The sequence below is a fragment of the Pleurodeles waltl genome, chromosome 2_1 (assembly GCF_031143425.1).
Source record: "Pleurodeles waltl isolate 20211129_DDA chromosome 2_1, aPleWal1.hap1.20221129, whole genome shotgun sequence".
Taxonomy (NCBI): Eukaryota; Metazoa; Chordata; class Amphibia; order Caudata; family Salamandridae; genus Pleurodeles; species Pleurodeles waltl.
Window position 1 is genome coordinate 793,810,004 of NC_090438.1, and position 13,583 is coordinate 793,823,586.

Genomic DNA, 13,583 nt, shown 5'->3' on the forward strand with positions numbered 1-13,583 from the left:
TCCACAGGGTCCACTGCTGGCACACAGGCATCTCAAGCCTCCTCCACCTGCAGGAATGGGACATGGTGTCTGAGGGCCAGGTTACGCAACGTGCAGCATGCCACCCCTATCTGGCAGACCTTCTTGGGTGAGTAGCATAGGGATCCACCTGTCAGATGGAGGCACTAGAACCTGGCCCTCAGGAGGCCAAAGGTCCTTTCAGTTATCCTTCTGGTTCACCAATGGGCCTCATTAGAACGTTCTTCTGCCCTTGTTCTGGCATTCCACACAGGGGTCAGCAGCGATGATAGGTTGGGGTAACCAGAGTCACCTGAAATATTGAGGGACAACATTTAGCCACACACTATCAAATTTGGCCCACACCATACCCATACACCAACATATACTGGTGGGAACCAGGGCTCACCTATTAGCCACACTATGTGCCTCTGTAGTTGGCACATCACATTTGGGATGCTGCTATTCCTCTGGACAAAGGCATTAAGCACTGACCCAGGATACTTAACATTGACGTGGGAGATGTACTGGTCCAAAAGGCATGCCATTTGTACACTCATAGAGTGGAAACTCTTCTGATTCCTGAAAACCTGTTCATTCTGGCGGGAGGACAAATGCAATATGTGTTCCATCAATCACCCCAATTATGTTGGGGATATGTCCCATTGCATAGAACTCAGCCTTCACTGTGGCCAAATCTTCAACCTGGGGGAAAACAATGTAGCTGCACATGTGTTTAATCAGGGCAGACAGCACTCTTGTCAGCACTATTGAGAACATTGACTGTCACATTCCTGCTGCCAAGCCACTGTCACTTGGAAAGAACCAGTTGATAGGAAATTGAGCACTGATAGCACTTGCACAAGAGGGGGATCCCAGTGGGGTGGTGGATAGCAGATATCAGGTCAGGCCCCAATTGGGCACACAGCTCTGTGATTGTGGCCCTGTCCAGTCTATAGGTGAGGATAATGTGCCTGTCCTCCATTGTTGCCAAGTCCACTGGTGGTCTGTACACAGGGTATGTCTTTTTCTCCTATTCATCTGAAGCAGTAGGAATCTAAGGGACACAAGAGTGAGGAGCTAGTCACAATCTGAACAATGGAGCTAAAACAGAACTTTGCATCATGTAAATTTGTAATGGGTCAGTGTGATTTGTCCAGTATGTCCAAATATCACCAGTGATGCAGCACTTTTCCAGGGCCTGCCCCCCTGAAATGGAATCCGCCAGTCATGTGTGGAGGGACAGGTGGAAGTGAGGTAATTCTGCTGATGTTGTGAGCCATTGCAGGAGGCGGTCGGGATCCACTGTGCAACTCCTAATTGGTTATAATTTGGCCATAAGGGGTACAGTGGCCAATGGTGATCTACGCCGATGGTGAAGGTATGCACCGCCGCGGACATGACAGCCATTTTCTATTTGATTCCTCACGTGCTACCTGATCTTCCACAGAAGAGGATCTACACTGCATTTGCTGCTGTGAGCTGTGTCTGGAACCTACCATGGCCTGTGTGACTGGGGAAAGGGCCCCAGCCTTCACTTCGGAGGAGCTGGAGAGACTGGTGGATGGGGTCCTACCCCAGTACGAACTGTTGTATGGGCCTTCAAACCAACAGGTGCGTACACTGTGGGCACAATGCATGTGGCATGAATGTATGAAGTGGTGTGTGTGAAGGCCTTGTGTAAGGGGATGGGTAGATGTCCTCTGGGCAGCATACATGTTGTGTGCTGGGCCATGTGTGTGTAAATGGTGATGGAAACGGGTATGGTGGGCCAAATGTTCAACAGGCAGGACTGTTTGTCTAAATCTATTTTCCTGTATGCATTGCCTCTGCAGGTCAGCACCCATCAAAAGAAGGGTATATGGTGTGCCATCGGCAAGGACGTGGGGACCTTGGAAGTCAATGGCAAGCAGAGCACCCACTGTCGCAAACGGTGGGAGGACCTGGGACGCTGGGCACGGAAGACGGCGGAGGCCCAGCTGGGGATGACCTCCCAACGAGGAAGGGGTACCCATCGTACCCTGACCCCCCCTGATGGCCCGCATACTGGAATTGGCTTATCAAGAGCACTTGAGGTCATCACAGCAGCCCCAAGGGGGTGAGTACAGTTCCCATCATTACAACTTATGCATGGTAGGGTGGTATCCAGGTGGGGGATGTGTGTCAGTAGGTGCCCCCAGACCAGGCCTGACATTGCAGCGTAAGCCCCCTGGTTGCTAGGGTACAGAAGGGGAAAATCTTGCAACCTACCTCTTGGCATCCACTACTGGTCAGGGCTGCCTGGGTCCCAGGTTTGCTGCATTTGGCAGTGTGTGCCCTTCCCCATGGTTTGATTGTTAACTATTTCTCGGGTAGTGCAATGGAATATTGCGTAGGCCTGTTCCCTGTGTGTATTTTTGCTGTGTACGCCAACGGTGGTGTTGGTGCAGCCATTGACCAAGTGTATCCTTTGTCTCGTTCCCCCCATTTTTGTTTTGCAATCCTGTCCTTATGTGCATTAGTATCATCTGGCGGAGGAGCAGAGGCACCGGCGACAGAGGGAGCTGCATCCCACAGGACCCAGAAGGCAGAATCCACCGACGTGGAGGGCACCAGTGGGACTGAGGGTGAAGGGAGTACCACTGTGGAGACTGGAGTGGATATTTCTGACACAGATACTTCCTCCGATGGAAGGTCCCTGGTGGTGGCGTAGACTTCTGTGACCACCCCAGCTCGAGGTACATCTGCCACACCCACATACGAGTACCGCCCTCTCTGCTGTCCGTCATCGAGTTGCCCGTGCCTGCTCACCCAGGAGGGTGGGCATCTCCTTCACCCCAGGCACCTCAGGCCCTGCCCCAGTTAGCCCAGCTGACCTGAGTGAGGAGGCTATTTACCTCCTGAGATCCATCTCTGTAGGGCAGTCAACCATTGTGAATTCCATCCAGGGACTGTCAGCCCAGATGCAACAATCTAATGCATTCCTGGATGGCATTCACACTGGATTGTCGGCCCAACAGAGATCGATTCAGCCTCTGGCCTTCTCTCTGATGGCAGCCATTGTCCCTGTTTCTACCTTTCCCCCTACAACTTCCAGTTCCCAGTTCCATTCTTCTCAACTCCCAACCCATCCCAAGCACACAGGCAAACCAGCATGCACACAAGCCAGCTCCCAAGAGTGTCACAGGCACTCACACAAACACCATCCAGTTGCAGACACAACAACATCCACTATTTCCACTGTCGCCCCCTCCTCCTTCTCCACCACCTCCCACCCAGTTCTGTCCACATTCACACCTGCATGCACTACATCATTATCCAATACCAGCATCACCACACCAAGCAGAACACACACCACCCTAGTGGTCACCTTCACAACAGCCATGCACACGTCCCCTGTGTCCTCTCCCACTGTGTCTACCCCCTCCTAAAGTACACAAACACAGTCACTCATATACCCAACAGCCATCCACCTCACAACAGCATACAGCCCGTGCATCTGTACCCAAAAGCAGCAGACAGACACCTCCAACAACCACTCCCTCATCCTCCACTCCCATTTCTTCTCCCTCTTCCCGCCCCAATGTCCCTAAAACACTGTTCCTATCCACCATTGACCTCTTCCCTACCCCTCCCCCATCCTGCACGTATGGGCAGGGTAGAATGAACTCAGCCAAGCACCTCAGCCACACAGTCCATGGGCCCAGTCGTCACCACACCCACTCCTGGTGGAAAGGGATCCAGGCCACATGTCCTGAAGGTGAAGGAGCCTGCACCAGGCAGCCTAAAAGGAAAGGAGCCTGCACCAGCAGGCAGGAAGACCATGAAGCCTGCACCAGCAGGCAAGAAGGGAAAGGAGTCTGCCCCAGCAGCCAGAAAGGCCAAGGAGCCTGCATCAGCAGCCAAGAAGGGAAAGGAGCCTGCCCCAGCAGCCAAGAACACCAATTAGCCTGCACCAGCAGGCAAGAAGGGAAGGGGTCCTGCCCCAGCAGCCAGGTAGACCAAGGAGCCTACACCAGCATGCAAATGGGGAATGGACAATGCCCCAGCAGCCAGGAAGACTAAGAATCCTGCACCAGCAGGCAAGAAGGGAAAGGAGCCTGGCCCAACAGGCAGGAAGACCAAGGGGCCTGGGCCAGGAACTGTGACGGAGCCCCCACCACCAACCATGGTTGTGCAGCCATCTGAGGTTGCAGGGGATGGGCAGGAACCTCCCCCCACCAGCAGCACCACCACTGTGCAGCCGTCAGAGGTTGCAGGGGATGGGCAGGAGCTTCCCCCCACCATCAGCACCACCACTGTGCAGCCATCACCGCCAGTGGAAGGTGGTATGTAATCCTACTTCCATGGGCTGCTGTGTGGCCTGCCCTCTCCAAAACCAGTGGGTATGACACCAACCTGAGAGACTGTGGCCGTGCACTCCCCAGGATCAAGCACAGGGCAAGTTGCCCCCTCCAGTACCAATTGGCATGACACCCACCTGAGAGACTGTGACCCATCACTCCCCAGGATCAAACACAGGGCATGTTGCCCCCTCCAGAACCAGTGGTCATGTTACATCTCCCGTCTGAGGTGGCCCCCCGTCCCCTGTCTTCCTGATGTGTCTGCCTATTTACCAACTGATGCCCCTGCAGTGTTCTCTCCATGTTGAAGCAGGTGACATGTGTAGGCTTGGACTTTGGCCTGTGGCCATGTGGCCTAAGAACATTGTGGACTGGGCTGTGTCCCTTTTTCTGTACATATGTATATATCCATTATTATGTCTAACTTATTTTTCATACTGTGTTGATCTCATTACATTCACTTTTGCAAAATTGTTTTGTCCTTGCATTATTCAGCCGAGTGACAGTGTAAAATTGTTTTTATAATGTATCTAAGTGTGTGTATGGTGTGTGGGTGGGGTGTGTGTTGTGCATGTGTGTATCACTCTCTTCCCCACCATTGTGTGCTAGACGGCTGTACTCACCATCATCGTCTTTAACGGTGTTGGTGTTTGTTGCGGAGCTGAACATAGAAGATCATCGGTAAGACATGCAGTTCAGGTTCCATTGCGGCATGGTTTTTTCCTGTGTCTCCAACGGTGAGTCCTTTCTCTTCTGAGCTCTGTTTCTGCCTGGCTTTTGATGTCCTTGGTACCGCCCGTAAAAGGTGGCGATTTGGCTTGTCATAATATGGTGGGCGGAACATTGACTTCCACCTGGCTGTAGACGGCTATTGTTTCCACCCTGGTGGTTGGTGTGGTACATTGGCTGTCTATCAGAGATCTTTCTGCCATGGTCATAATCTGGCGGTAGTTACCGCCAGCGTGTTGGCGGTATTGGCGTCACTTTATCAACGACCACCAGGGTCGCAATGAGGGCCATAATCCTTCCATCTTTTCCATGACCCAAAATGCTAGACTGCAAATGGTCAATGTCACATGACTCAATTCAGCCGCCATTTTTCCACCATGAATTAAAGCATCCAAAAATGTTTTTGTTTTACGCTTATATTAAACACCCAAGTTTACATAAAAATTTTTCAGTGATGCAACCATACCCAAAGGAAAATGAATTTGAAATTAATACCTCATATCACCTGTTAAAATACTTCTAAATTAATATAAAGTCATGTACACATCTTTAACAATCCCTACCCCATAACTCAATGTTCTTTTTTAACTCATTTTTTACCCATGTTTTTCAAATTTACTTCTTCTTTCATTTCATTTCTTTAATACTATGACTTTTTCACCGCTGTTAAAGTCCAAAGTCCATATTAGGTGTTAATGTTTTGATGTAATACTGGTGGGCATAATGTACAAAGAGCCAGTTATTAACAAACCTCATTAAGTACATATAAATTGCTGATGCATTCTTTAGGTACTATTGGACCTAGCTATTTGTATAGCAATCAATTAAAATTTAAATTCTGAGCCCCTGACTGTGCAATATAAGTGATACCGGGACTCTCAAAATCCCCCCTAAAGACTATAAAGTGCCAATGCTATTCTAAAAAGTCTCAAAGGAATGTAAAAAGTACCAATACTAATTTGGGGACAACATAACACACTAAAATACCATTCTTACCAACCCTCCTCGAATACTTATAAGGAGCTGGATGCTTTCTTAAAGTGCATGAATAACCCTCATTAAGTCCTTATAAAGTGCTGAACAACATAATGCACTAGAAACAAGTATTAATGCTTTTCACCATGTTCCCTCATGAACAAATAGCACTGCTCAGCCAATTAGTTCTTTGAGACATTTAACACATCAGGCATTACATCCCATTGGCCTTTCTAATAGGGAATGCAAGTTCATTCTCCAGATGTAAATCAAGTTAACATCCTAGTAAACGCTCACAATGTATAAATCTGTGATTCCTTTCAGCTACTCAGCACCCTCTCACCTCATTCTTCTTCCAATTATTATACTTATAGGATATTATGTTGCAGTTGGTTATGTTTTACCCATCGAATTAAAGTAGATTAAAGTGCAAGCGCTTCCTTCCAGTACATGTCAACATACCAAATAACAACATTTTCAAATAGAATTATCTTAATTCATAGGGACATTAGGCAATGAGTCATAAATGGAATGGACTGGTACACCATTTTTAAAATGTCTTTACAAATGAGTACCTATAATCTAAAGTGCATGATTTATCATAAGAAAACAGAATGCTCTAATAATGGGTCATATAAGCCAAGCCTGAAGTTACTTTACAGTTACAAATGGGAAACTGATATCCCTGTTGGTGCTTTCACCCAACTTTGGTCGTGGACAATTATAGACCCCTCTACAAATGGACATGCAGTTCAGCATCAGTATTGTGTCCCCACGTTACCTCTGTTCCCAGTGTTATGATCAATCGGGATTCCTCCCTTCTCAGTTCTTTTTCCCTATTCCCCCCCTTCGGGGGTCTGGTTTTCCATAATACTGGAAACTTGTTAGGGACCGGGCATGATATTGTTCAAAGTGTGCAACCAATGGGCAATTTCGATCCTCAATCTTCATAGCTCGGATATGTTGTAAGATCCTAATTTTTAATTTCTTAATAGTGCTGCCCATATATAACTTGTTACACCCACATTTCAAGACGTAGACTACATGATCCGTATTGCAGGTTATCCTATCTCGTATTTCGATGTTCCAACTTTCAAAGGTCCGATATTCACTACAATTTAATTCATACCTGCAGGCTTTACAGGTGTCACACTTAATAAACCCTTTGGTCTTACTCATTAGCTAATTATCTCCTCCCATTTCCTTCTGAGGTCAAAAAAGCTGCACGTTCATATATCACCTAGTGATGTGGTTCTCTTGGAAGTTATCAGGCATCCCATACCAACTACATGTTTTAGATGCTCATTTCAAAGCAAGAGATGCCAGTTCTAGAAAGAATCTTCCTCACACTGGACTGGGCTGAAATGTACTCCAGAAATAATCTCCTAACCTCCTCATCTTCCTCCACACTGTCCTTTCTATGTGGGTACAGTAGTTCCTGTCTTTGGTTTGTGATGGCCCTCTCCTTCCCTAACATTCTCCAACACACCCAAAAGATAATCCTGTTCAATGAATCATTCCATCATCCTCCCAACTTCCCTGTCACATTCTTCTTTAGTAGAGAAAATTATCTTTGCTCTTATTATTTGACAATAGGGGATACTCCACTTTAATACCTTTGGGTGTCCACTATTAGCATTTAGAACAGCATAAGCTGCTGTTGGCTTTCTATATATTTTACTGACCAATTTGCCGTCCAGGACATCCAATTCAACTTCTAGGAATTCACAATGAACCTTGCTATACATATGGGTAAATCAGTTAATATGCTCATTGACATTTCAACGATGGTTGAATCCCTGTAATTCCAATTCATTCCCTTCCCACAAAATGAAGAGATCATCTATAAAGTGAGAAATAGTGCCATCCTGTCCATGAAAAAATAATTATCATTAGCCCAGGCCACCTCCTTCTCCCACCACCCCATGAATAAATTTGCATAATACTTCTTGTCAAAGATGAACACATTGAGGGTGAGGCAGAATTCAAGCATACTAATCATCACTTGGGTATATTACAAATGTTCAATGGGCCTGAGAAAATACTCACAGGCCAGTAGTCCATCTTGGTGATTGATTGAGGTGTAGAGGGAAACGATGTCCAGTGTGACCACAATATAATCTAACTTCCAGGGTATCCAATGCAAGTTCAGTAAGAAGTCTCCAGAGTCTTGCAAATAAGATGGTAAAGTGATCACATATTGCTATAAATACAGATCTCATTGAAATTACTATTGGTCTTCCCAGTCGGACCTCAATGTGTTTCTGGATATTGGAGAAGTACTATATTGTGGATACTTTGGCTTTTTCCACTCGTAAACATTGGTACTCATCCCAATCTAACAGCTCTTGCTCATATCACACTTGTAGTTTTGAATGGTATTCCTTCTCAATTTCTATAATGGGGTTCTTGGATAGACAGGTGTAATGTGCTGTATCATTCAATTGCCTTCTTGCCTCCATCAAATACATACTCTTGTCCATCAATACAATATGACACCCTTTATCTGAGGGTTTTATAATGAGTGAAGGAATGATCTTAAGCTTCATAATATCCTTCCAATCCCTTGGTGAAAAATTGCCCCTTTGGCTGCTATAGTTCCAACTCCATGGACCATTTAGGTCTTCTACTAGTAGCTCATGAAAAAAATCTACTCTATTGCAATTGAGGCCAAAACTTGGACTTGGGCTTACATCTGCTCTTTTCTGTTACATCGATATTAAAGCCCATCTGCCTGAGGGTATCAATCTGTGATGTTTGTATTTGTTATATATATATACATATACAGATATACTACACAGTGCCAGTCACCACTATGTGTGAACATTTTCTGTGTCACTAATAACTATGGTGCCGTTTAATGTATGTTCACAAAACTTTCCAATAATAAAAGTTCATCCACCTCAGCTCCTTCCTGGAAAGGTTTGGGTTATCTTTTAAGCAGGGGTCAGGAAACAAGGGTTTTCCCAATGCAATTTCTAATTGGAAATTTAGACAAAGCTTCAGCAAAAACGGTTGAACAGAATTACATGAAATTTGGCCGATAGCTAGATCTTTACCCTAGAATTGTCCATAATGTAATTTGATGTAGATCTGTACATCTTTAGATGTGTAGTGCCAGTGGATTCATGCAAACCCAGCAGATCGAAAGATAAGAACTGATTGGCTTCTGCAACATCAACAGTTATTGCGTGGCCATATTACAACCTGAATAGGTAGTACACGTGTCTTAAAAAAAATTAATATAACAGGTGGGGGGTAAGGTGGGGATCCCCTGATCCCCTAGGCCTTGTAGGGTGGTTGGGTTCCAGAGGGGTCCTCTGGGGCCAAATTTAAAGAATTTAAACATCTGCTTTCTTTGTTTTGCAGTATTGCAGGAAAAATAAATAAGGGGCCTGGTGCCCACTTTCATTTCAATCCTTTCAGGCCATTTTCTTTTTTTCATAAATGTTGGTGGGGGGGCACATTTTAGCCCCATTCCCAGAGTCAACATTTGCACATGAGGGTCCCATCCCTGTGGCCCAAAGCAAGTATTTTTTTAAAACAGAAATATATTGGGGAGGGGACCTGTGTGTGAACACCCCTCCCCCAGCTAGGTATTAGCCCCTGGGACCACATTCTGTGGGACAATGAAAGAGGTTAGCATGTTCCTTATCTGCATGAGCATGGGCAGAAACTTTGGGGTTTCTCCCACCCAGAATGAAAGACTGCTCCTGCTTGACAGGAGCCCATACAACTATGTCCAGGTCCAGCCGGCAGCTGAGGATGGGTGGTGCTGGTGAGACAGCAGGACTGCAAGGGTATAGGGCTTTCCCCCACAGCCCCCAATGATAGTGTGAGTTGTGGGTGCCCCTGGTGGACCAGGGCATCCACCATAAAAAAATCTAAACAAAAGAGTAAGTCTGGCTCCATTGCCAGCACATCAGGATGCTTGCTGTCAAGGGAGCTGGCGGGGCCACAAGGGCTTGGGACTTCTCCTGTGGCCCCTAACCATGCTGAGTTGTGGGTGTCCTGGGGGACTGGACCACAAATAAAAGATGCAAAATGTGCAACTCTTGTCTACCAGAAAGGTAACATAACAGCTAATTTGCTCATATAATGTTCAATCCTCCAGAAAGGAGTGACCCATAATACCCAGCAAGGGCCATGTCTATACATTTTTTCTTCTTCGTTGTGTCCCAAGGAGGGGCAGGGATACACAACAAACAATTTAATTAAATGTTGTGTGAGGCTGCTGCGAGCACAGAAGTCCTCCAGGAATATTTTAAGAAAACTTGCAGTGTCTTTTGGGTCATTAAATATATGACTCCAGGAGAACTCTTCATTCTTTTTATATCATTTCAATCTTGGACAGAATACTTTAGTTCCTGTTATGGGGCCCCCTTGTAGTGGGCCCCTATAGATGCATAATGTGATCTGAAGAGTTTAAAAAGGGCTCAAACATATGGCTATGGTTGTGTTCATGAGAAGTGCTTTAAAAACAATTAACATATTTTTGTGTTAATTACCAGTAAGGTACATTATGATCTTTTTATTGTTAATCAATGTGTAGGACTATGATTTTGATTCCATTAGCTTTAATGGTAAACTATAACATGTAGTGATTTATTGATGTGGTTCCCCCTGACAAAGCATATAGGCCTGCATTTTATGTATGCTGTCCTGATCCATTAACAAAGCCAGTAGGCCTGACTCATTTGAAATGACACTCCCTTACATTGTGATGTTGAATCTGGTGTAGGTGGGGAAATTGTTATGTTGGGGATCCTTACACACTAGGGATGAAATGTGTTTTTCACTCTCTGCTTTGCTACTCTGAGAATGTCAACTTCTGCAATTGGTTGTTTGGTTCTCAAAAAAGAGAGAAGTTTTGAGTCACTGTTTGTAATATGATCTTACTTTACGTTACAAAAAACTAGAAATGCACTAAAAACAAAGGTTAAAGTGATGTCGTAATTTGATATAGATAAAAGACATAAACTCACATTTAAAATGCATTGCCCAATAGCCACAGAAACCATAGCTTACACATAAGATGCAATGATTATGACCTCACAATATTTAATTCATAAAATAACAAAACCTAAAAGCAAAATGTAATGCAGCAGATATTGAAATCAATAAAGGATATAACATTGATAGTAGTCTGTGTCAAAACAGTAAAGGTAATGTGCTATTTAATCTCATCTGTAAGATGTATTACCTAGTTATAGTTAGGATTCTAACACAGGAAAATCATTTTTTGTGTTGCTAATAACTTTACAATATTTGAAGAATCCCCACAAAGCTTTCCAAAATGGTGATAATGTTTGAGTTTGTGCATGGAAAGTTTTCGGGTGGTCTGCCAAGCAGGGGCTGACATAAAATGGGGGGGTTCCAAAACACAAAATCCCTATGCATTTTCATAGGCCTCTTAAAGACGGGCTACAGAAAAAATTGTTGAATAGAATTATACCACATTTGTCAGGAAGCTTGCCCATGGTCTTCTGATTGTGTTTTTTGTGATTTGGTGTAAATCCATGCAGTATATTTGAGAAATTATGGTTGAAAATAATTCTATATCTGGATGGTAGAGTCCAGCACAGTCTCAAGAAACTCTCTCTAAAGTGTCAATTTAAAAATAGAGCTTTCATATTAGCCCAGGGACCTTTATTTCACTTTAGTCACCTCACTTCTGCAAGCATCAGACTCCGGAGGGAGGGAGCTCTCTGACTGGCTGTTAGTAACCCGAAAACATTTTTGCTGTAAGCCAATACAGGGCTTTAGAACTTAAGGTCTAATTTAGAGTTTAACAGACGGGTTACTCCGTCATTGACATGACTGATATCCCATCCGCCATATTATGATTCCCATGGGCTATAATGGGATCATAGTATGGCGGACCGGATACAAGTCACATTTTCAACAGAGTAACCTCATCCGCCAAACTCTAAATCAGGCTCTTAGGGCCAGATGTATCATCATGGCCCTTTGCGATTCGGAAATAGCGATTTTTAAGAAATCTCTATTTCCAACTCGCAAAGTGCCCTGTATCACATTTGCGATTCGGTAACATCGATTTCTTAAAAATCGCAAATGCTATTACCGAATCGCAGATTGCGATACCGGCCCCATTCGCAGCTATGGGCCTGTTGGCCCATATCTGCAAATTATTAGCATTTTCAAAATTGCGATTTCTGAACCAGAAATCGCAATTTTAGAAATGCAAAACCCCAGGGTGCTGGGGGGCTAAGGCCCCCTCTGCTGCACCCCAAAAAATGTTTGGGGGACATGTTAGGTGCACACATGCCAAAAGGGCATGTGTGCTTTACATGTGCAATTTAAAAATGCATTTTAAATGCATTTTTTAATTTTGCACATGGTTACCATCAAGTTTAACTTGGTGGTAATTAGCGATTCCCAAATGCCAAAATCACATTTAGGAATTGCTTCATGCATGTGCTAAGAAATCGCAAATACAGAATCCTTATTTGCGATTTCTAATTTAGAGAGTCACAATTTGCGATTCTCTAAATAGGGTCGCAATTTTAAGGAATCACTATTTTAGGGATTCCTTAAAATTGCGCTCAGAATGTATTTCATACTTTCTGAACTGGCATTTTGCATTCGCAAACGGGCATTCGCACCGTTTGCGAATGCAAAATGCTTTTATACATCTGTCCCTTAGTCCCCAGTCCTGAAGTAAAAAAAAAATATATATATAATGGAATTAGGGTCTGATTTAAATCTTGGGGGACAAGTTACTCCATCACAACGGTGACTGATATCCTCTCTGCCGAAATATAAATCACATTATATCCTATGGTATTTATATTTTGGTGGACAGAATATCCATCACCGTGGTGATGGAGGAACTCATCTGCCAAGATCTAAATCAGGCCCTTAGTCCCCTGACCCCTTAGGCCTCATGGGGGCCCAGATGGACCCCATCTGGGGCCAAAAACAAAAAAAAATAACAACAGCACTATAGCAGAATTGAATAAAAACAAAAACAAAAGCAAAATGGCAACTGAGCCACATTCAATAATTATAAGCCCCAGGAAGTCCACTCATGGGGTTGTACTCATGAAGGGGAGAGGGTCCGTGTGGTCCCCTTCCTCGAGTGGCCCCATACAGACCACCTCTGGGGCTTAAGATACTTTATATTGTGAGGGGGCAATGCAGCCATCCTCCTTAAGCTATAAAAGGTCCAGGGTATTCCTGGGGACAATTACTTTAAGAGAGACAGTGGCATGGTCCATTATTGGCCCTGGGGACCCCTCCCTGGTGGGTCGGCTGAAAAGTTATGTCATGGGGAGCCCACCCCAGGGACATAGCGGTGTCCCTGTCTGCACTAGCACAGACAGGGAAACATGTGTTTGTTTGCCCTTGACAGGAGCATTTTTTAATTTCCCACCAAGTAGGTGCAAATAAAAAGTCCGCTCCCATCAAGTGGGAACAAGTGGGAGCTTTGAAAATCTGTTAAAAATATTGCTGTTGCCCAGAGGGAGCAACATTAGGAGCTGCTCTCTGATGGTGGGATCAATACCTCCTCCCACTGTATGCGAGAAGCTGATCTGG